The sequence below is a fragment of the Lacerta agilis genome, chromosome 2 (assembly GCF_009819535.1).
Source record: "Lacerta agilis isolate rLacAgi1 chromosome 2, rLacAgi1.pri, whole genome shotgun sequence".
In the NCBI taxonomy this organism is placed as follows: domain Eukaryota; kingdom Metazoa; phylum Chordata; class Lepidosauria; order Squamata; family Lacertidae; genus Lacerta; species Lacerta agilis.
This window is the reverse complement of record NC_046313.1, coordinates 17,767,145-17,785,867: the sequence shown is the minus strand read 5'-3', so window position 1 is coordinate 17,785,867 and position 18,723 is coordinate 17,767,145.

Sequence of the window (18,723 nt, the reverse complement as noted above, 5' to 3'; positions counted from 1 at the left end):
ACTCTGTGTGTAGTGGGGGGGTTTCACCCAATATTTTCCATGGGAAGACTGATATTCTTCATCGGTTCAGAAAATGTTTCAAAAATGGGTTAGAAAAGTATTTCTGGGTAAATTTTACCTCAGCCCTAATCTAGTTGTAAGGCCCTCAGTATCACAGGGGAACATCTTCCACACACACAGTCACCTGCAGGGATATCTCTCTCTCCTCATTCTAGTTAAGAATTCCTTCCCTTTCCTCACTGTGGTGACACAAGCATAGTCAATTGATGCTGTTGCAAATGCAGCCCCTGGTTGCAAACACTGGCAAAAACGATAGGCCGTTTCACATTTGAAGCAGCGTTTCCCCCCATGTGGAGCGTTGCACAAGCCTGTGACTGCCTCTGGCTGCTTTGCGCAACTTCTGAGATTTTCGCCTTGCATCTCCATTTGACTTCCGCAGCCTTGCTCTGAGCTGCCTCTCTGTGTGTCTTTGCAATTCTGTGCACACAGGGCTGGGTTGGCCTTGCCGCTTTCTCACCCTGAAATGCATGCCTTCAGAGGCTTGGCAAACGGCCTCTTCCAGTGTGAGCTCACAATCATCCAAAACCGTCTTTCCCCCTGACTTTGGTGCTTTCCGGTACCAAGTAAAATTTGCTGTTGAATCATATTTCCATAATCACAAGGCTTGTCTAATTGCTTTTCTTTGGAAGAATGTGAGCCGGCGTGGTGTGGTAGCCAAGAGACTTGACTGTGAATCAGGAGTTCACATGTTGCCTTGGCAGTGTGAATTCACGAAATGACCACATAGGCAATCCTCAGTTCCAGTCCCCTTCACCTGCAAAATGGGGGAGGGGGATAATAATACTGACCTAGCTTGCAAAGGTTGCTATAAGGATTATTATGCATGTGTCAGGAAACTCCCCTCCCCACGGCTGGTAGCATCCCAGGACCGTTTGCAGTACAGGGAACCACCCCCTTTGTTCACCAGTTCGTCATCCCCCTCCTCAGGAGGAAGCGATCATTCCTCCAGTGGGGAGGGGGAGTTGGAGGCAGGAAGTCGGCACAGGGGCTGTGAAGGGATTGCAGAGCCTGAGCACAAAGGGGAAAGCGGGGAACAGGGACAGCTTCCTGCGCCCCGAGTTCGCAGACAGGAAAGACGTGGAAGGGGGAGGCGGAGGTTTAGAATCCCGCACCTTTTTTGCTGGACCAAGAACCGGAAGGGTTCATTCCCGGACTCTGCAGAGGGATGAGATGGACGTTTGAACTGTTGCTCCACTGTAAATATCTGCACAATAAAGAACTTATTTTTTAGAAGTTCTGCGTTCGGCTGATTTCTCATGAGCAACCACTGAACGACCTGACAGCATGTGAAACACTTTGAACACAGTTCTTTAGAACTGTCCAATTCCAGAAGAATAAACAAGATCACTGTACAATATGTCTCCATCTCTTAACCATTGTCAAAAGAGCGGGAAATTTGCTGTGTGTTGTTTGCTCCCTATCTCTAGCCCAATCCTCTTTTGCCATGGGTGAATTCCTCCAGCTTTCTCCCTGCTGCCCCTCCCCTTATTTATTTAAATAAACTTATTCCCTCCAATTATTATAGTAATTTAGTTGAGTCTCTATTTTAAAGATTTATCCAGAGCAACAAATTCATGCAGCACTTAAGGAAAACAAGAATGGATGGCAACAGGCAAGATCAAGCATAAAAGCAGCAGTTTCAGAGATGACTGAAACCACAAAAATCCCCAGAGTTCTGTTCAATCACAAATTGCAATATTTTCACCCAACATTGGAATGAGTAAAAAGGAAAACAGCCTGGTCTGCCCATACAGCATACAGGTGAAACTTGAAGAATTAGAATATCGTGGGAAAGTCCATTTATGTAAGCAATTGTTTTCATTAGCTACTGGAGTTTAATATATGAGATAGACTCATGACATGCAAAGCGAGATATGTCAAGCCTTTGTTTGTGTGCATGCACACGAAAGCTCATACCAGGAACAAACTCAGTTGGTCTCTAAGGTGCTACTAGAAAGAATTTTCGATTTTGTTTTGTTATAATTGTGATGATTATAGCACACAGCTGATGAAAACCCCAAAGTTGAAATTGTTAATTTGGGGTTCTCATCAGCTGTACGCCATAATAATCACAATTATAACAAATAAAGGCTTGACATATCTCGCTTTGCATGTCATGAGTCTATCTCATATATTAGTTTCACCTTTTAAGTTGAATTACTGAAAGAAACGAACCTTTCCACGATATTCTAATTTTTCGAGTTTCACCTGTACATTTAAAGCACCCACTCAAAAATAAACACAGGATCCTGGGAATTGTACCCCTGTGAGTCGTCAACCAAGCTTCCAGGGTTCTTGGGGATGTGTGTGAAACATACCAAAGTATCCCCCAACCCGCCTTTCCCCCAGATGTGGTTGGGTTCCAGCTTTCCTCAGCTCTAGGCAGGATGGCCAATGGTTTGGGAGTGATGAGGAGTTTGGATTTGATATCCCGCTTTTCACTACCCGAAGGAGTCTCAAAGCGGCTAACATTCTCCTTTCCCTTCCTCCCCCACAACAAACACTCTGTGAGGTGAGTGGGGCTGAGAGACTTCAAAGAAGTGTGACTAGCCCAAGGTCACCCAGCAGCTGCATGTGGAGGAGTGGAGTCCCAAACCCAGTTCCCCAGATTACGAGTCTACCGCTCTTAACCACTACACTACACTGGCTCTCACTGATGGGGGTTGCAGTCTGACGACGTCTTGAGGACACCAAAGTTGGGGGTAGGAAAGGGAGAAGGATCATTTCTCAAAGCCAGGCATTGCTCCATGAACTGAACACTTGGCCCTTTAAGTGGCGATGTGCTATGAAGTAAACAACCAGGGCTGTGTGGCAGCAAAGCCCTGGACACCTGGGAGGCAGGGCTTGCTTTGTGCTTCTTGCAGCAGTGGCGACTTGTCACTCATGCAGTGATTTCTCATTTGGGAAAAAGTGACAGCAAAAGAGGCTGTCAAGGTCAAGAGATGGTCTTGTGCGAATCATGCAAACCAGCAAGCCATGGAAAGAGAGCTTATTACACGCACACTTTTTAAAATTTTCAAGCATTTCGCAGGATGCAATGGGAAAAAGAGCCAAACTTGCTCTTCCATATTTTTTTTTGTCTTAAATCACTTTTGGTTCAGAGTGTGTCTTCTCCTTCTCGCCCTCCTCTTCCTGGCTGGCAGCGGAAAACCTGCCAAAATTCGACACAGTTCACTGCTGCGAATAATATCCCAGCTGCCAATGAACACAGCATTCATTCCCAAAGCTCCACAGATTCCCTTCTCGTGACACCGCAAATCAACAAACCAGACTTCATTTCCGCAGAAAATGTTAAAATAGCTTTTGAAATGCGAAGTAATGGGCCTGTTCCATCTTCCCATGCATGCAAATGCATGCAAGGGAAAGTGGCGTCGCCATAGGACTTAATGGAGCCCCTTCTCCATTGACCCTTAGCTGGATGTTTATACATCACAGTATATTTGCACATTACTTGCTGTGGGCCCTTATACCTGTATACCTCCCATATCCACTGGCTTGATCTTCAGGCAACCAAACTAGCTATAGTAGTTATGAGCTCCATAATAGCTGGTACTGTATGTTGGGGTACAAAGGCATCTCTCTACCTGATCACAAATAAGGAGGTCAGGGCTATGTGAAACAGTTGGGTGTGCCCAGTGCTTTTTTCTGGGGGGGAAGCAGGGGTACGCATACCCCTAAACATTTTGTGAATCTATGTTTGGCCTCATTGAGGGGCAGTCTTTCAATATAAGTAGGAGAATGAGAGTACCCCTAAGCATTTTTTATTTTTTTTTAGAAAAATAGGCACTGGGTGTGCCAAATATATTCAGAGAAAAGATTGCACTTTTGGCCAGTCTCCATGAAATGTTCACCTTGAGAATGTTTGCATTTTAAGGGTGTCCCATTTTGGGGGGGAAAATAACGGAATTCCAGTAAAATGAGAATGACTCAAGCGATGGTCAAAGAAAATTTTTTAAAAAAGTTTTATTACTTCTGGAGCATTTGAAAAGCTGCAGACCCTCCAAGTTCCCCTATTTTTCCAGGGACAGCCCCGGATTTGCAGAAGCCACCCTGGTTTCTGATTTGATCCCGGAATGTCCTGCTTTTCTTTAGGACATCCCTATTTTCACCAGAGAAATGATGGAGGGCGTGGAGTTATGCGACCCCTGAGCCAAGGAAATAAGTAACAATACAACATTTAGAAGACATCGGAAGGCAGCCCTGTATAGGGAAGTTGTTTCCGCTTTATCACTACCCGAAGGAGTCTCAAAGCGGCTAACATTTGCTTTTCCCTTCCTCCCCTACAACAAACACTCTGTGAGGTGAGTGGGGCTGAGAGACTTCAAAGTGGTGTGACTAGCCCAAGGTCACCCAGCAGCTGCATGTGGAGGAGCGGAGACGCGAACCCGGTTCACCAGATTACGAGTCCACCGTTCTTAACCACCACACCACACTGGCTCTCTTTATGCAGGGTACGAATAATAAAATTGTTGTTGTTGTTGTTGTTGTTGTTGTTGTTGTTGTTGTTGTTAAATAGGACGTCCCTATTTTCTTCAAAGAAATGTTGGAGGGTATGAAGGTTTGGGTTATTTGTGTAAACTTATAAAAGCAGTTACAGGTGGGTAGCCGTGTTGGTCTGCCATAGTCAAAACAAAATAAAAATTTCTTTCCAGTAACACCTTAGAGACCAACTAAGTTTGTTCTGAAGAAGTGTGCATGCACACGAAAGCTCATACTAAGAACAAACTTAGTTGGTCTCTAAGGTGCTACTGGAAAGAAATTTTTATTTTGTTTTGACTTATAAAAGCATTTAGTGATGAAGAAAGTCCTGCTGGCAGCCGGACCTCTCACTGATATCACAGCCCTAGGAAAGTTGGGCACATGTCGAACGTGACATGTAAGCAGCCCTCTCCTTCAGTGGGTTGGGTATTCGCCGCTTTGGTCACCATAGATGGAGTTTTAAATTAATGGTCCCCAGCTGCAACTCTTAAGCAGAGCTGGGTGTGTGCTGCTCTTGGCAAGAGAACAGGATCCCCATTCAGAACTCTCCTATTATAAAATCCAAGGGCAGGGCCATGTCCAAGCGAGACAGGTTGGGCATTAACAGTGTGGAGAACTAGCCCAATGCCAGGTAGGGGTTAATTTTTTCTGACAGTTAGAACCCTCAGGGGCGGGCTTAGCCTGGGTATAAAACACCCCTCCCAGTGGGCAGTGAGGCAGTTAAGTGCGGGGAGTTGAAGTTGAAGTGTGAGTCAAGAGATAGAGCTGGGAGTTTAGAGTCTTAGGTGGATGTTAGCAGAGAGGATAGAGAGATTGTGAAACGCGTTGTTATTGATATTTAGTTAACTATTAGAGGTATTAGGCCGGTAACATTTAGAGGTATTAGGCCGGTATAGGACAACTGTTTTAAGCTTATTGAACAACCTTTTATTTATCAGCAACCACAAGCTTTGTACGCAATAAACATCTTTTTAGTTCACAATATCCTCGTCTGTGGTGAATGAAGTAAGCAGGATCCAGCTAGTAGTCTGAAGGGCTGCAGCTGGGGACTGTTTGTCGTTGGTGCAGCACTCATAGACCGTAAAACGTCCGGGGGTGGGCTGTACAGGGCGAAGGGCCCGCGACATAACAGCACCAGCTGCATTTGACAGATGAGCCCTGAAAAAAACGAGTCTTTATGAGATGGGCCATCCAATCCTCTGCTTGTTGATTCAGAAGGAAGTCCTATTTCATCCAATGAGGTTTACTCCCTGGTTGGTGTGCTTAGGACTGCAACAACAGAGTCGCTGCTTTCCCCAGTTAACGTTCCAAAAAAAGGCTACTATTTACTCTGTATTGGAGGCCGACATTAGGGTGACTTAGAAACACAGAATTACAGAGCTGGAAGGGAACCCAGAAATTATCTTGAGGCAAAGGAACAGGGTAGGAGAAGCAATTTCAAAAGGCGTGTCTCTTTTTTATCGTTGGACACCCTATTCTCTTCACTGCAATTTGTCCTCATCTGATTTTAATATTGTGTTTTTAAATTGCTGTAACCTGACCTGGGACCTTATAGTGAAGGGTGGGTGAGTAGTCGAAATGATGATAATGATATGCAGATGGTAAGAGGAGAGAGGGACGCAGTCCCCAATGAAATTCCTTCTTCTGCGCATCTATTTGTTTGACAAGTGATTATAATAGTTCTAAAGAGTTATTTGCAATTTTCACTACATTGCAATATATATATTTTCTAAACTTGTTGGCTGGGATGGGGAGCAGGCACTCCTCTGCTCAATTTCCCCACAATTCCCTCCACCCTCTAAAGAAACATCCCACACACCCCAAACATTTGGCTTAGAGCCAACTGCAGCCAATAGGAGCCAAGCCAAATAGGTGTGAGGGGAGAATTTGGGGAGGGGAGGGGGGTCACAACAGAAAGCCCCTTCCCTATAGGGGTTAGCTTTCACCTCCTCTTATGCTGTGACCCAGTGGTGTAGCTTAGGTTGCCGGCACCCCGGAGCCAAGTGGGGTTGTGCTGCAGCAGCTGCCTGCCCACATAAGGGGGAACCTGATCGGTAGATGCGGCTCTTGACAGGCAAATTCCTCCGACATCCATGGAGAGGAGAACTGGGCCGGGCCATGCTGGAGTCACCCCTTGCCCACCTCCCTCTGTCTGTACCTGCTCACTGTGGGCCTGAGTTGCTCTGCCACCTTTGCCAGGGCGGGGAACCCTGTGGAAGCTGGTGCCAGTGTAGGGTCCCCTGCTTGCGCACCCCCCAGAATTTTGCGCCCAAGGCCATGGCCCTCCTGCACACCCCCCCATATTACGCCACTGCTCTGACCCCTGCTGCAGAAAATGCCTCCACCATATAGCTCCAGCAGCCTAGCCCCCTAAGCTCCACGCAAGACACTCCACAGTTTGTGGATTCAGGAAGCAAAATGGTTCTGAGAGGGGATCTACAGGCTGGATTAATCATGGATGGAAAGCACAGAATCCGATTGGTCCTTTTGCTGCCTTTGCCTATAAATAGCTAAATGCAACGAACCCTCTTTCGTCCCAGTGAGTAATTCTCACACCCTCCCTTTTGCCTTGCTGAGTCACAGTAGTTACTTACACGGTCATTGCTCTCAAAGGAAACTTTAACACATCCAGTGAATTGTCGGGGATTGGCTGAAGTTGAAAGCTATTCCACTGGCATTTCCCTTTCGCGGCAGCACATTGTGCCAACCCGTTAAAAAAAAAAAAAAAGAGGCTCTGAAAATAGGTTGAGGAAATAGCTGTTTGACATAGGTAGTGGCTAAAATATGAAGTATATAAAAGGTCCTTTGAGATATCGTTGGGTAAAGGAGAGAGCCTGCAATGACCTTTGTCATATTTTAGAACTCGTGCTAAGGGTGGTTTTGCTCTTTTTCCGTTCCTCTATTAAAGACTTTAACATGAGAAAAATAGTAATAATAATAATATCAGTTTCTAGTCTTTTGCCACAAAATTGAGCATGCCGTCGATTCCATGCCAAAACCTTATTTGCACAAAGCTTCAGCTAGAAAGGCTCGCTCTCACACATTCCTTTTCCTCCTCAGTAGGATAAATCTAAGACATCTGATAAAAGCCACAGCAGCAAGATGTGCAAAACATGATGCGCCATTCGCCTGCTTTGTACTGAAATATTACCGTCTGGGTGAGTGCATTGCCGTCCAAGATAGCTACACTTTCCCAAAAGCCGAAATACTCTGATTAATCCAGAGATGCTTCAGTGCTTGTAATCAAAACAGTTTTGTTCCACTAGAAAACATCTGGAAGATGAGGAGGAATTCTCTAGAAAGGGGTGGGGGAACTTGGGATAGCTATGGGTTTCCTACAGATCTGTCTGTCTCTGGGCCACATCACTGGTGCATGTTTTTTTAACCCAGCATTCTGTTCTGTTTCTACTTAATTCTGCAAATGAATATTTTAAACAAAGAGTTTGGGATGCGAGTTTAAATAAGCTCTCGAAATACCTCGCTGAAATGTGTGTTGTGGTGCATTCATACTGCCAAACAATGTCCTACAGAGAAGTGTCAAATGGGATGGACGGCAAAGCTCAAACCCTCCAAGCGTCCCTATTTTCCAGGGACAGTCTTGGATTCACAGAAGCCATCCCTGTTTCTGGTTTGATCCTGTAATGTCCCACTTTCCCTTAAAGGTAAAGGTAAAGATACCCCTGGCCGTTAGGTCCAGTCGCGGACGACTCTGGGGTTGCATGCTCATCTCGCTCTATAGGCTGAGGGAGCTGGCATATGTCAGCTTCCGGGTCATGTGGCCAGCATGACTAAGCTGCTTCTGGCGAAACCAGAGCAGCGCATGGAAACGCCGTTTACCTTCCCGCCGGAGCGGTACCTATGTATCTACTTGCACGTTGACGTGCTTTCGAACTGCTAGGTGGGCAGGAGCTGGGGCATAACAACGGGAGCTCACCCCATCGCAGGGATTCGAACCGCCAACCTTCTGATCGGCAAGCCCTAGGCTCAGTGGTTTAAACCTTATTTTCATCAGAGAAGTGTTGGAGAGGATGGAGTTATGTGACCCCCCGAGCCAAGGAGATAAGTAACCATACAACCTTTAGAGGAAGGCAGCCCTGTATAGGGGAAGGTTTTTTTTAATGTTTAATGTTTTATTATGTTCATATGTTGGAAGCTGCCCAGAATACATGATGATGATGATGATGATGATGATGATGATATACCATATTTACTTGAATATAATGCTCACCTTTTTTGGCCAAATTATGCGAAAATCAAGGTGCACATTAGATTCGATGGCACATTTACATTTGCCAGCAAATACTTTTTTTTGGCTTCGAGATTCTGAAAATTGAGGTACGCATTAGATTCAATGCCTCCTTAGACTCGAGAAAATATGGTAATAATAATTAAAATAGGATGTCCCTATTTTCATCGGAGAAATGTTGGAGGGTATGAAAGCTTTGTTCTGCACGTTCGTCCAAGAGGTGTAGGTCAGATGATCTCCAGCAGGAATTTGCAAAGTTTCGGTTCCTTAAACACCCACTGCTATCCTTTAATGGATAGCAGACTCTCTTTTCCTTTAACAGAACTCCCTGTGGTTTTCCCATTGTGACACGTGGTTTGAACACTGCTCTCCACCGTCTGTCTTGCTGCTCCCCCAGTCTTCAAGCACATTGTCCCCTTTTCAGGAAAGAGCTGAAAAATTTCTCTAGCGATTGGCCGAGATTATGGTTCATTCAACTATTTACACCTTCAGCCTAAATGGAGGGAGTCCAGATCTTACAGCACAGTCGTTTCAACAGGGGCTTGTCCCCCACCACAGCATTGCAGCCCTGGAGTCCAAGTCTAGCCTGCAGCCAGCTTGTCCAAGGTAGATTTCAAGCATCCTTCCTTCTTTTTCTTCCCAGCAACACTTGCTCAAGACTCTCTTTTCCTATCATGTCACACCCAATTACCCTGGCCACCTTCCAACCCCCCCAGTCTCTGTTCACACCTCAGGGCAAGGAGGGGAGGAGAATTCTCTCACATTGCCAATGGCCCTCAATGGCCCTGTATTGTTTCTTAATGGCCCTAGGTTGGCCAGGTCGTTTTGCATAGGCTATTAATTAATTTCTAATGGGGATTTTTTTCTGGGGGTTCGCCCTCCCAAATCTATAACAGTACAGTCTTACCTCAGAAGTCGAACGGAATCCGTTCCAGAAGTCTGAATCATAGAATCATAGAGTTGGAAGAGACCACAAGGGCCATCCAGTCCAACCCCCTCTGTTCGACTTCCGAAATGTTCAGAAACCAAGGTGCGGCTTCCGATTGGTTTCCGATTGCGCAGGCGTGCCGGACATTTACCTTCCACAAAAAGTTCGAAAACCGGAACACTCACTTCTGGCTTTCGATCATTCGGGAGCTGGAACGTTTGACTCCCAAGGTGTTCGGGAGCCGAGGTACGACTGTATACAAATGCCATAGCATTGTCAATGCAAAGAAATCCATGGGAAAGGGGCATTTTTAAGGCGAAGATGCATTGGGGCAAATGTAGAGATGCTTTAAGCCTCAGGAGTAAAAAACAACAACCCCACATTTGATATGATATTAAGGATTTGTTAGGTATGCGTATGCATCAGATGCCCAATCAAAAGTGGCCTGGAGTAACCCCATTCTCACACTTCCAGCCCCATCTAATGATTCTTAACTTTTTGAGTGAGTTACAGGTAGGTAGCCGTGTTGGTCTGCCATAGTCAAGACAAAATGTTTCAGTGCATCTGAAGAAGTGTGCATGCACACGAAACCTCATACCAAGAACAAACTTCTTAGTTGGTCTCTAAGGTGCTGGTGGCGCTGTGGGTTAAACCGCAGAGTCTAGGGCTTGCTGATCAGAAGGTCGGCGGTACGAATCCCTGCCATGGGGTGAGCTCCCGTTGCTCGGTCCCAGCTCCTGCCCACCTAGCAGTTCGAAAGCACGTCAGAATGCAAGTAGATAAATAGGGACCGCTCCAGCGGGAAGGTAAATGGCGTTTCCGCGCGCTGCTCTGGTTCACCAGAAGCGGCTTTGTCATGCTGGCCACATGACCCGGAAGCTGTCTGCGGACAAACGCCAGCTCCCTTGGCCTATAGAGCGAGATGAGCGCCGCAACCCCAGAGTCGGACACGACTGGACCTGATGGTCAGGGGTCCCTTTACCTTTTTAAGGTGCTACTGGAAGGAATTTTTTTATTTTTTATTTTGTTTTTGAGTGAGGTTTGGGAATTTGCACAGAAAAAAAGAGGGAAGGCAAAACGGTCTGCTCATATATCAGGGCCATCACGACAGATCCTCCGGATTAAAGGAAAGATTTTGGCAATCGGCCCTGTGTGGACATGGATACACACTTAAATATTAATCTCTCTTTTCAGTAGCAATGTGTGCTTGGCAGCACCGGGAGTGTCATATTTGCAGAACAAAGACTTGAGCTTGGTGACAGACGAGCACACACCACCCACTGATCAATTGACAGCACCTCCGAGTATATTTATGGGTTGTTAGCAAGCAGGAAACAATATCATCATATTGCAATGACATGTTGCACATTTCTGGAGGACAGAGCTCTTGGGAAGGCAAGGCTTACTTTGAGCCAGGGATCACCTTAACTCGCCGCTGGACCTGTCTGCAGCATCAGCACCCAGATTTCCCATCGCTCGAGTTTCTGTGCAATCTCCTGAATGTGGGAATGTTGTGGATAGTAGGCGAGGATACAGGTGAAACTCGAAAAATTAGAATATCGTGGAAAGGTTCGTTTCTTTCAGTAATTCAACTTAAAAGGTGAAACTAATATATGAGATAGACTCATGACATGCAAAGCGAGATATGTCAAGCCTTTATTTGTTATAATTGTGATGATTATGGCGTACAGCTGATGAGAACCCCAAATTAACAATCTCAACTTGGGGGTTTTCATCAGCTGTACGCCACAATCATCACAATTATAACAAATAAAGGCTTGACATATCTCACTTTGCATGTCATGAGTCTATCTCATATATTTAACTCCAGTAGCTAATGAAAACAATTGCTTACATAAATGACCTTTTCCACAATATTCTAATTTTTTGAGTTTCACCTGTATATTGATTAAATATCATCCTTCCTAACTCATGCTAGTGAGTTACATATAGCAGAGCTTATTCCCGCTTTACACAGCAAGAAGCTACTTGCAGTTGAATCTCTTTAGTTAAGCAATTCAATCTGGCATGCCCAGATTGGAGTATATTCCTGGTAAGACCCCTTTGATTCCCTCCTAAAAGAACAAAGACGCAAGAGTCTTCCTTGTAAGTAATGAAAAGTTTACTCACATTCAGTTCACAGTATGATCCCTGAAGGCAGGCTTTAGCTTGTGGTTACAGATACAGTGTGGCTTACATCCTTGTAAGGATGGGCCCATGTGCAGTCCAAAAGAAGAAATGGCATCAAAAAGAGAGATGGTTGCATGACTGGACCTTTTGTTAGGTCTGCAAGGCTCACGCCCACCTACCTGTTCACATGCAGCGGGAGGATGCTCCAGACCAGTTGGAACAGGAAGTTCAACTGGCTGGATCAACATCCCCCTGTCTGTGTCCACTCTAGGCAAAAAAGGAATGTTGTATTTGACTGCTACAAGGATTACATCCCACACTGGAATCTCCATGACTTCCAAAGTATTTGGATATATTATAAGCTTTGAAATTCTATCATAGCACACATGGGCGTAGCCAGGAGTTTTTTTGGGAGGCAGAACCGACGTTATTGGTCAGTTAGTATTCCTATTGTTTTACTTGATGGGGGGGCAGCTGTCCCCCCTACCCAACTTAGCTACGCCGATGATAGCACACATGCATTTGTAAACCAACCCAAAGTGCACAAAACCGTCCTTGCTCAGGAATTCCTCCTCCTCCTCCCCTTCCCTACTTTGACCCAGAGATCATATTCATACAGATAGAGGTGGATGAAGGTGTTATTGCCGAAGTCCTTAATCAGGGCCGTCTTTAGCATATGCGCTGCCGGGGTGCCAAGATCCGTCCAGCACCCGCAAATTTAGTTCACCTGTAACAACGACACAGCGGAAATAGCTGCTTTTGTTTCCTGACTCATCAGGAATATTTGACGCTACAGAGTAACAGAGAGATGGAGGAGAGGCGTGGGGACTTTTCGCTCCATTGCTTTTCACTGCCCCCAATACATTTGGCGCCCTCCAGAATTCGTCGCCCGGGTGCACCGCACCCTTCTCACCCCCGGGTAAAGACGGCCCTGTCCATAATTGCCTGTAGCTGCAATGTTCAATCTGTTTGCTGCAGAGTAGTATTATCTGTGCTTCAAAATAAGTGGATTTTTGGCTGCAGCCTCTAAATGTCACTGAGCACATTTTGGGAACACCTAGTCCCTAATCAAGCAGTATTATCTACTCTCTGATAAATGTGCTTTGCATATTTATGATTTATCCACTGTAGAGGTGGAATTACCCTAGAGAGCATGCAGCTCCTGGAATTGCCATTGCTATTCTTCCTTCATGTGGGGAAGGACTATTGGCCAGTGGTACAGCACCCAAAACCAGCTCCTTGAGGCAGCTATCTCACCCAGCCTAACGGCAGGGCCGGCCCACTTCTCCCATGCTCACTTTGTGAACCGAATCCAACCGTTTCGTTTTCAGGAGCTTCCACGCCTGCTTCAGTTTTAAAAATGAAGAGATGAAGCTCAGCAGCAGCTAAGTGACAAAAGGATTAAGCAACTGGGATTTCATCCCTCTCCCAAGGAAAGAAGTGCCTAAGCTGCTAATGACATTAAATCTTCCTAAATAAGCCCATTTCCTCTGACGTGAAAACATATGCTGCAGCCCTCATCATAAAGAGCTCCTTTGAAATAACCAGCCGTCTCTGCTGTGAAATTTGGATATTTCCACTCACTGGATTAATTAAAATCATGTGGCATCATGAGCGTTTTCCATTCGACTGGATGAATAACCTGAAATGTCATCAAAGGGAACGATAGTGCTGGGCTTCTGATCAAATCGAAAAATAATGGTTTTCATGCCTTTATTTCAGTTTCACTGTCATCAGTAACCATTGTGCTCAAATACACAGCAGGGGATGCAGTATTCAAATTGCCTCTTCATTGTTCTTAAGGGCCCCAGGCCATGGACTTTGCTTTCTTCAATGATTCACTCCAGGACTGGATAAATTTCAGTCATTTCACCATTCATTCCTTTCCCTTAAATCAACGAAAGGGTGAGGTGCTTTTGTTTTCTTTTAATGTTCTGATGAAAAAGATTCACATATTACATTTCACAGGGGAAGATGTAAGGAGGTGGGAATCATGAAGCGTGTTAATGCAGTAAAGAAATATTTGCAAATGTGGGTTTGGCAAAGACTTTCTGGCATGTATACATTGGCAGCAGAACACACCTGTTGCATTTCTTATTATGTAGTCCCATAAAGGTAAAGGTAAAGGGACCCTTGACCATTAGGTCCAGTTGTGTCGGACTCTGGGGTTGCGGCGCTCATCTTGCGTTAATGGCTGAGGGAGCCGGTGTACAGCTTCTGGGTCATGTGGCCAGCATGACTAAGCCACTTCTGGCGAACCAGAGCAGTGCATGGAAACGCTGTTTACCTTCCCGCCGGAGCGGTACCTATTGATCTACTTGCACTTTGACGTGCTTTCGAACTGCTAGGTGGGCAGGAGCTGGGACCGAGCAACGGGAGCTCACCCCGTCGCGGGGATTCAAACCACCGACCTTCTGATCAGCAAGCCCTAGGCTCTGTGGTTTAACCCACAGCACCACCCACACCCCCATGTAGTCCCATACCTTCCAACATTTCTCCGGTGAAAATAGGGACGTCCTATTCAACAATAACAACAACAATACCCTGCTCAGCTGACCGGGTTGTCCCAGCCACTCTGGGCAGCTTCCGACATATTAATAAAATAAAATAAAATATTAAATATTAAAAACTTCCCTATATAGGGCTGCCTTCAGATAGGGTTGCCCTATTTCAAAATGTTAAAATCTGGACACAAATGTTGTTGAGTTTTGGGGGGGCTGGGGGGTGAGCTATTGTTAAGGAAAATTCATCCAAAAAATCAACACTTCCGCCGTACGCCCGGGTTTTCCCATTTTTACCAATTTCGGAAATTTCACCCGGACACTATTTCCGACATACAAATCCCGGTAATGTCTGGGAAATCCCAGATGTATGGCAGCCCTACCTTCGGAGGTCTTCTAAAGGTTGGTTCGTTACTTATCTCCTTGGCTCGGAGGTCCCATACCCTTCACCCTAAGGAAAAGCGGGGCATTCCAGGATGAAAACAGAAACCAGGATGGCTTCTGTAAATCCAGGACTGTCCTTGGAAAATAGGGACATTTGGCGGGTCTGTAGTCCTGATCACTGGGGTTGATTTGTAACGGGGAGTTCATGGTGGCTGCTACACCATTTCTGCAGAGGCAACCCAAGCGCTTCAGGTCATATTTTAGAGATGCTCTGTGGAAGCTTAGGCTCAGTCAACTTTGCAGTCCTTGAGCTGTTGCTTTATCAGACCTGTCCTCACCATTTGGAGGAAGGCAAGTCTGGTGAGCTAGTCGACATGCAGATCGCCGCCTTCAGCTTTCACCGCCGGCCTCAAACAGAAATCATCAAATCGGCACTAGGCTTGAGCAAGGCATCTATGCCATGATTTCACATGACGTTCTGAACATTAGGGCACCTCCGTATCATTTAATCAGCACTGTGTGCAGCCTACGGACGTGCTTGTGCAAAGTGTTGCTTAATACTCAAAGCCCTGCCTTATGAATTGTTGCTGAAATCCTCATGCAGCTAAGGAAATGTGTTTCAACGAGCCCTCCGCAAGATAGTGGCTTAGAGAGAACTAGCAAGCACATGCCACCTTGGCTGTGAGCCCTGGAAAACCCACTCCCTGTCCTGTATGACTTTTCCCACCTGGCCCGGGAGGGCAGGGCCCTGACTGACTCCAGCTACAAAACTTTGGGCTGGGGATTCGTTGTGGGGTGTGTGTGTGTGTGTTGCAGTTATCTATATTGACTAAAATTCCTGCCGTAGTTTAGAAGACAACTCTTCTTCTCAAGGAACTCTGGGAATTGTAGCTCTGTGAGGGGAATAAAGTAAAGGTAAAGGTACCTCTGACCATAAGGTGCAGTCGCAAATGACTCTGGGGTGGCAGCACTCATCTCGCTCTATAGGCCAAGGGAACAGCTTCTGGGTCATGTGGCCAGCATGACTAAGCCGCTTCTGGCGAACCAGAGCAGCGCATGGAATGCCGTTTACCTTCCCGCTGGAGCGGTATCTATTTATCTGCTTGCACTGACGTGCTTTCGAACAGCTAGGTGGACAGGAGCTGGGACCAAACAACGGGAGCTCACCCCGTCACAGGGATTCGAACCGCCAACCTTCCGGTCGGCAAGCCCTAGGCTCAGTGGTTTAGACCACAGCGCCACCTGCGTCCCATCAAGTCCTAACAACTCTCAGCACCCCGAACAAACTACAGCTCCCATAATTCTTTGGGGGAAGCCATTATTATTCTTGTTGTTTTTGATAACATTTTATTAATTTTCCAAAATAACAAAAAAGAAAGAAATCATCAACAAATTTTTAAACCATTATTTTGTGCTTGACTTCCCTCCACTCCTTCTTTTGGTTCCATTGTTTGTGCTTGTTCATGCACGTCCATAAAACCTCATATTCTTAACAACCCAATTTTAAAACCTTCTTCATCTTATGACAAGTGACTTTTAAAAGTTAATCTAATGTAGAGAACTATACACAAAGCTTAAAAGATATGCATTAAACATTTGTCCCTTTTCTGAGCTCAAAGTCCTTGTTCTTTGTTGGGTTTCAAATTATTTAATTTGTCCTGCATAGTTCAGTATTTTATTTTGCCAATCTTCTTTATCTTCTTCGGCGGTGGTTTCTTCCTTCTATATAGGCTAGTAGGCCTTGGCCTGGTGTCCATTCTCAAATACACAAACCAAGTCTTTCATTCCATAAGTCCATCAAGTCCTGTACATCTCAAAATCATAACTTCGATTTTTTTTTACAACCGTCATTTTCCACATTCTCTTCAAATCTTTATATGTTTTCCCCCAGGCCTTTTAAATAATTTTACATTGCCACCACATATACAGTATTTACCTCATATTTTTTTATTCTCTCTTGTTTCTGCTCTATCACTTTCAAAGCCTCCCAGATAATTTCACATGAGGTACCATTTTTATCTGTCAAAGCCTCCCGAATCATTTCATAAGAAGTACCATTTTTGCTTTGAACCACTCTTATTTCCCTTGTATTTTCCTCAGACCCTGTCCCTCTGACAGTCCCACCTTGGTGGTTTGTGCATTTGCCTCTTTTAATTGGCCCACAGCCAGGGGCGTAGCAAGGGGGGGCAAGGGGGGCCCGCCCCGTGTTCCATAATGGAGGGGGTGACAAATTATCAAGGAACAATTTTTTTGAAAATTTATTTATTATTTTTTTAAATGCCTGCTCCGAAGGTCTTATCTTACTATACTAGGGATTATATAGGGATTATATGCATATCGGTTAATATCTTGACCCTCCTCCACTAAAATAGCTGTTCACTTGGCTGTTTTCCTATGTCACGAAGGCTGAAATTTCAGTTCAGAGAACACTTACTGTTCCCAACCCTAACCCTGTGGAAAGCCATCTAATCAGACTTCAATTTGATTTTGAGATGTTTTTAGGAGGTAATTTAATTATTGTTTGATTTTATACCATTGTTATGTATCTGATGTTAGCCACCCTGAGCCCGACTTCGGCCGGGGAGGGTGGGATATAAATAAAAGTTTTTTTTTAAATCATTACTTGTTATTATTCCTTTGTAAGAAAATATGAAATAACGTAAAACCATTTTTTGCGCGGGAGGGGGGGGAATCAGTGGGAGGGTTGACAAGAAATTTTCCGCACCGGGTACCACCTGACCTTCCCATGCCTGGGGGGTGGGCGGGAGACAAAATTTTTTTTGCCCCCGGGTACCAATTTACCTTGCTATGCCCACAGCCTCTGAAAGGAAGTTAGTATTTTTTTGCAAATCTGAGAGGCTGCCTTATTAATGGGGGGAATGACGTTATTGTTTAAAGTGGTATTGTAGTGTTTTAAAGGTATGGCGTGAACACGGATGTAGGCTCCACAAGATGGAGGCTCCCTTTGCTTACACAAGGTTCCTGATTGGGTGGGAAAGACCATGTGACCATAGCTGACTTCCCATTTAGATCTCTGCGCAGAGATGGGAGGTCAAAGCAGGCAAATGAGGTACTGCAGGGCTGGAGCCAAAAAGCAGCAGAGGGCTAATAATGCCTGGAGGGGGCTAAGGGTTTGACGTGCTTAAACAAATTTAGACGCCCACAAAGCAGAAGAGGACAGTGTGCTTATATGAGCTGCCAGTCGGCCTGGAGGAATGAGATATGCAAAAGTTTCATAGAGATGCCATACGTCTGGAATAACCCGGACATAGCCAGAATACAGCAGCCGAAAGCAGTCGCTGAAACGTCAGGAGAAATCTGGACGTATGGCAACCATAGCTGTCAAGTTTCGGATTTGAAAATAAGGGATCAGCAGTCTCACCTATCCCGGAGACAGTCACATGTCAGTGGTGGGCGGAGTCAGAAGCAAAAGTGGGCGGAGCATCAATGTAAACTCCAAGCGGGCTCAGGCTCGGAGTGGAGCAAAGAGGAGGGCAGCCATGTGCTCCGCGCAATGGAGCCCCATCGTCTTCTTGTCTGATCCCATCAAAACAGGACAGGAAGCAGCAGCTGCTCAAAGGCAGCCAGGCTCCGCCCGCCAGCTAACCCTATTGGCCGGCTGAGGGGCTCAACGGCAACGGATAGGGGCTGATGCAGGGGGAGGAATACACCCCCCTGTAAGCACGGGAAACAGCTCCCACTTGCTTTGAGGGCTGAGGCTTTTCTCTCCAAGTAGGCGAGGTCTTCCCACCCAGTCCCTGGCCAGCAGGGGAGGAGCTGCTTCCATTAAAAACGGGAAATTTAAGGGAAATAAAAAATAAGGGAGAGCAGCAGGAACTTTTGGCGAAGTTCTTTTAAAAAAAGCTCAAAAAGCTCTCCCCTTTTTCGAGATTTTGCCAGAAAATCTGAACAAAAAAAATCAAAAAACAAAAAACAAAACTTTTGTGTCTGGATTTTCACTTTTTGAAATATGGCAACCCTATAGTGGGCGCATA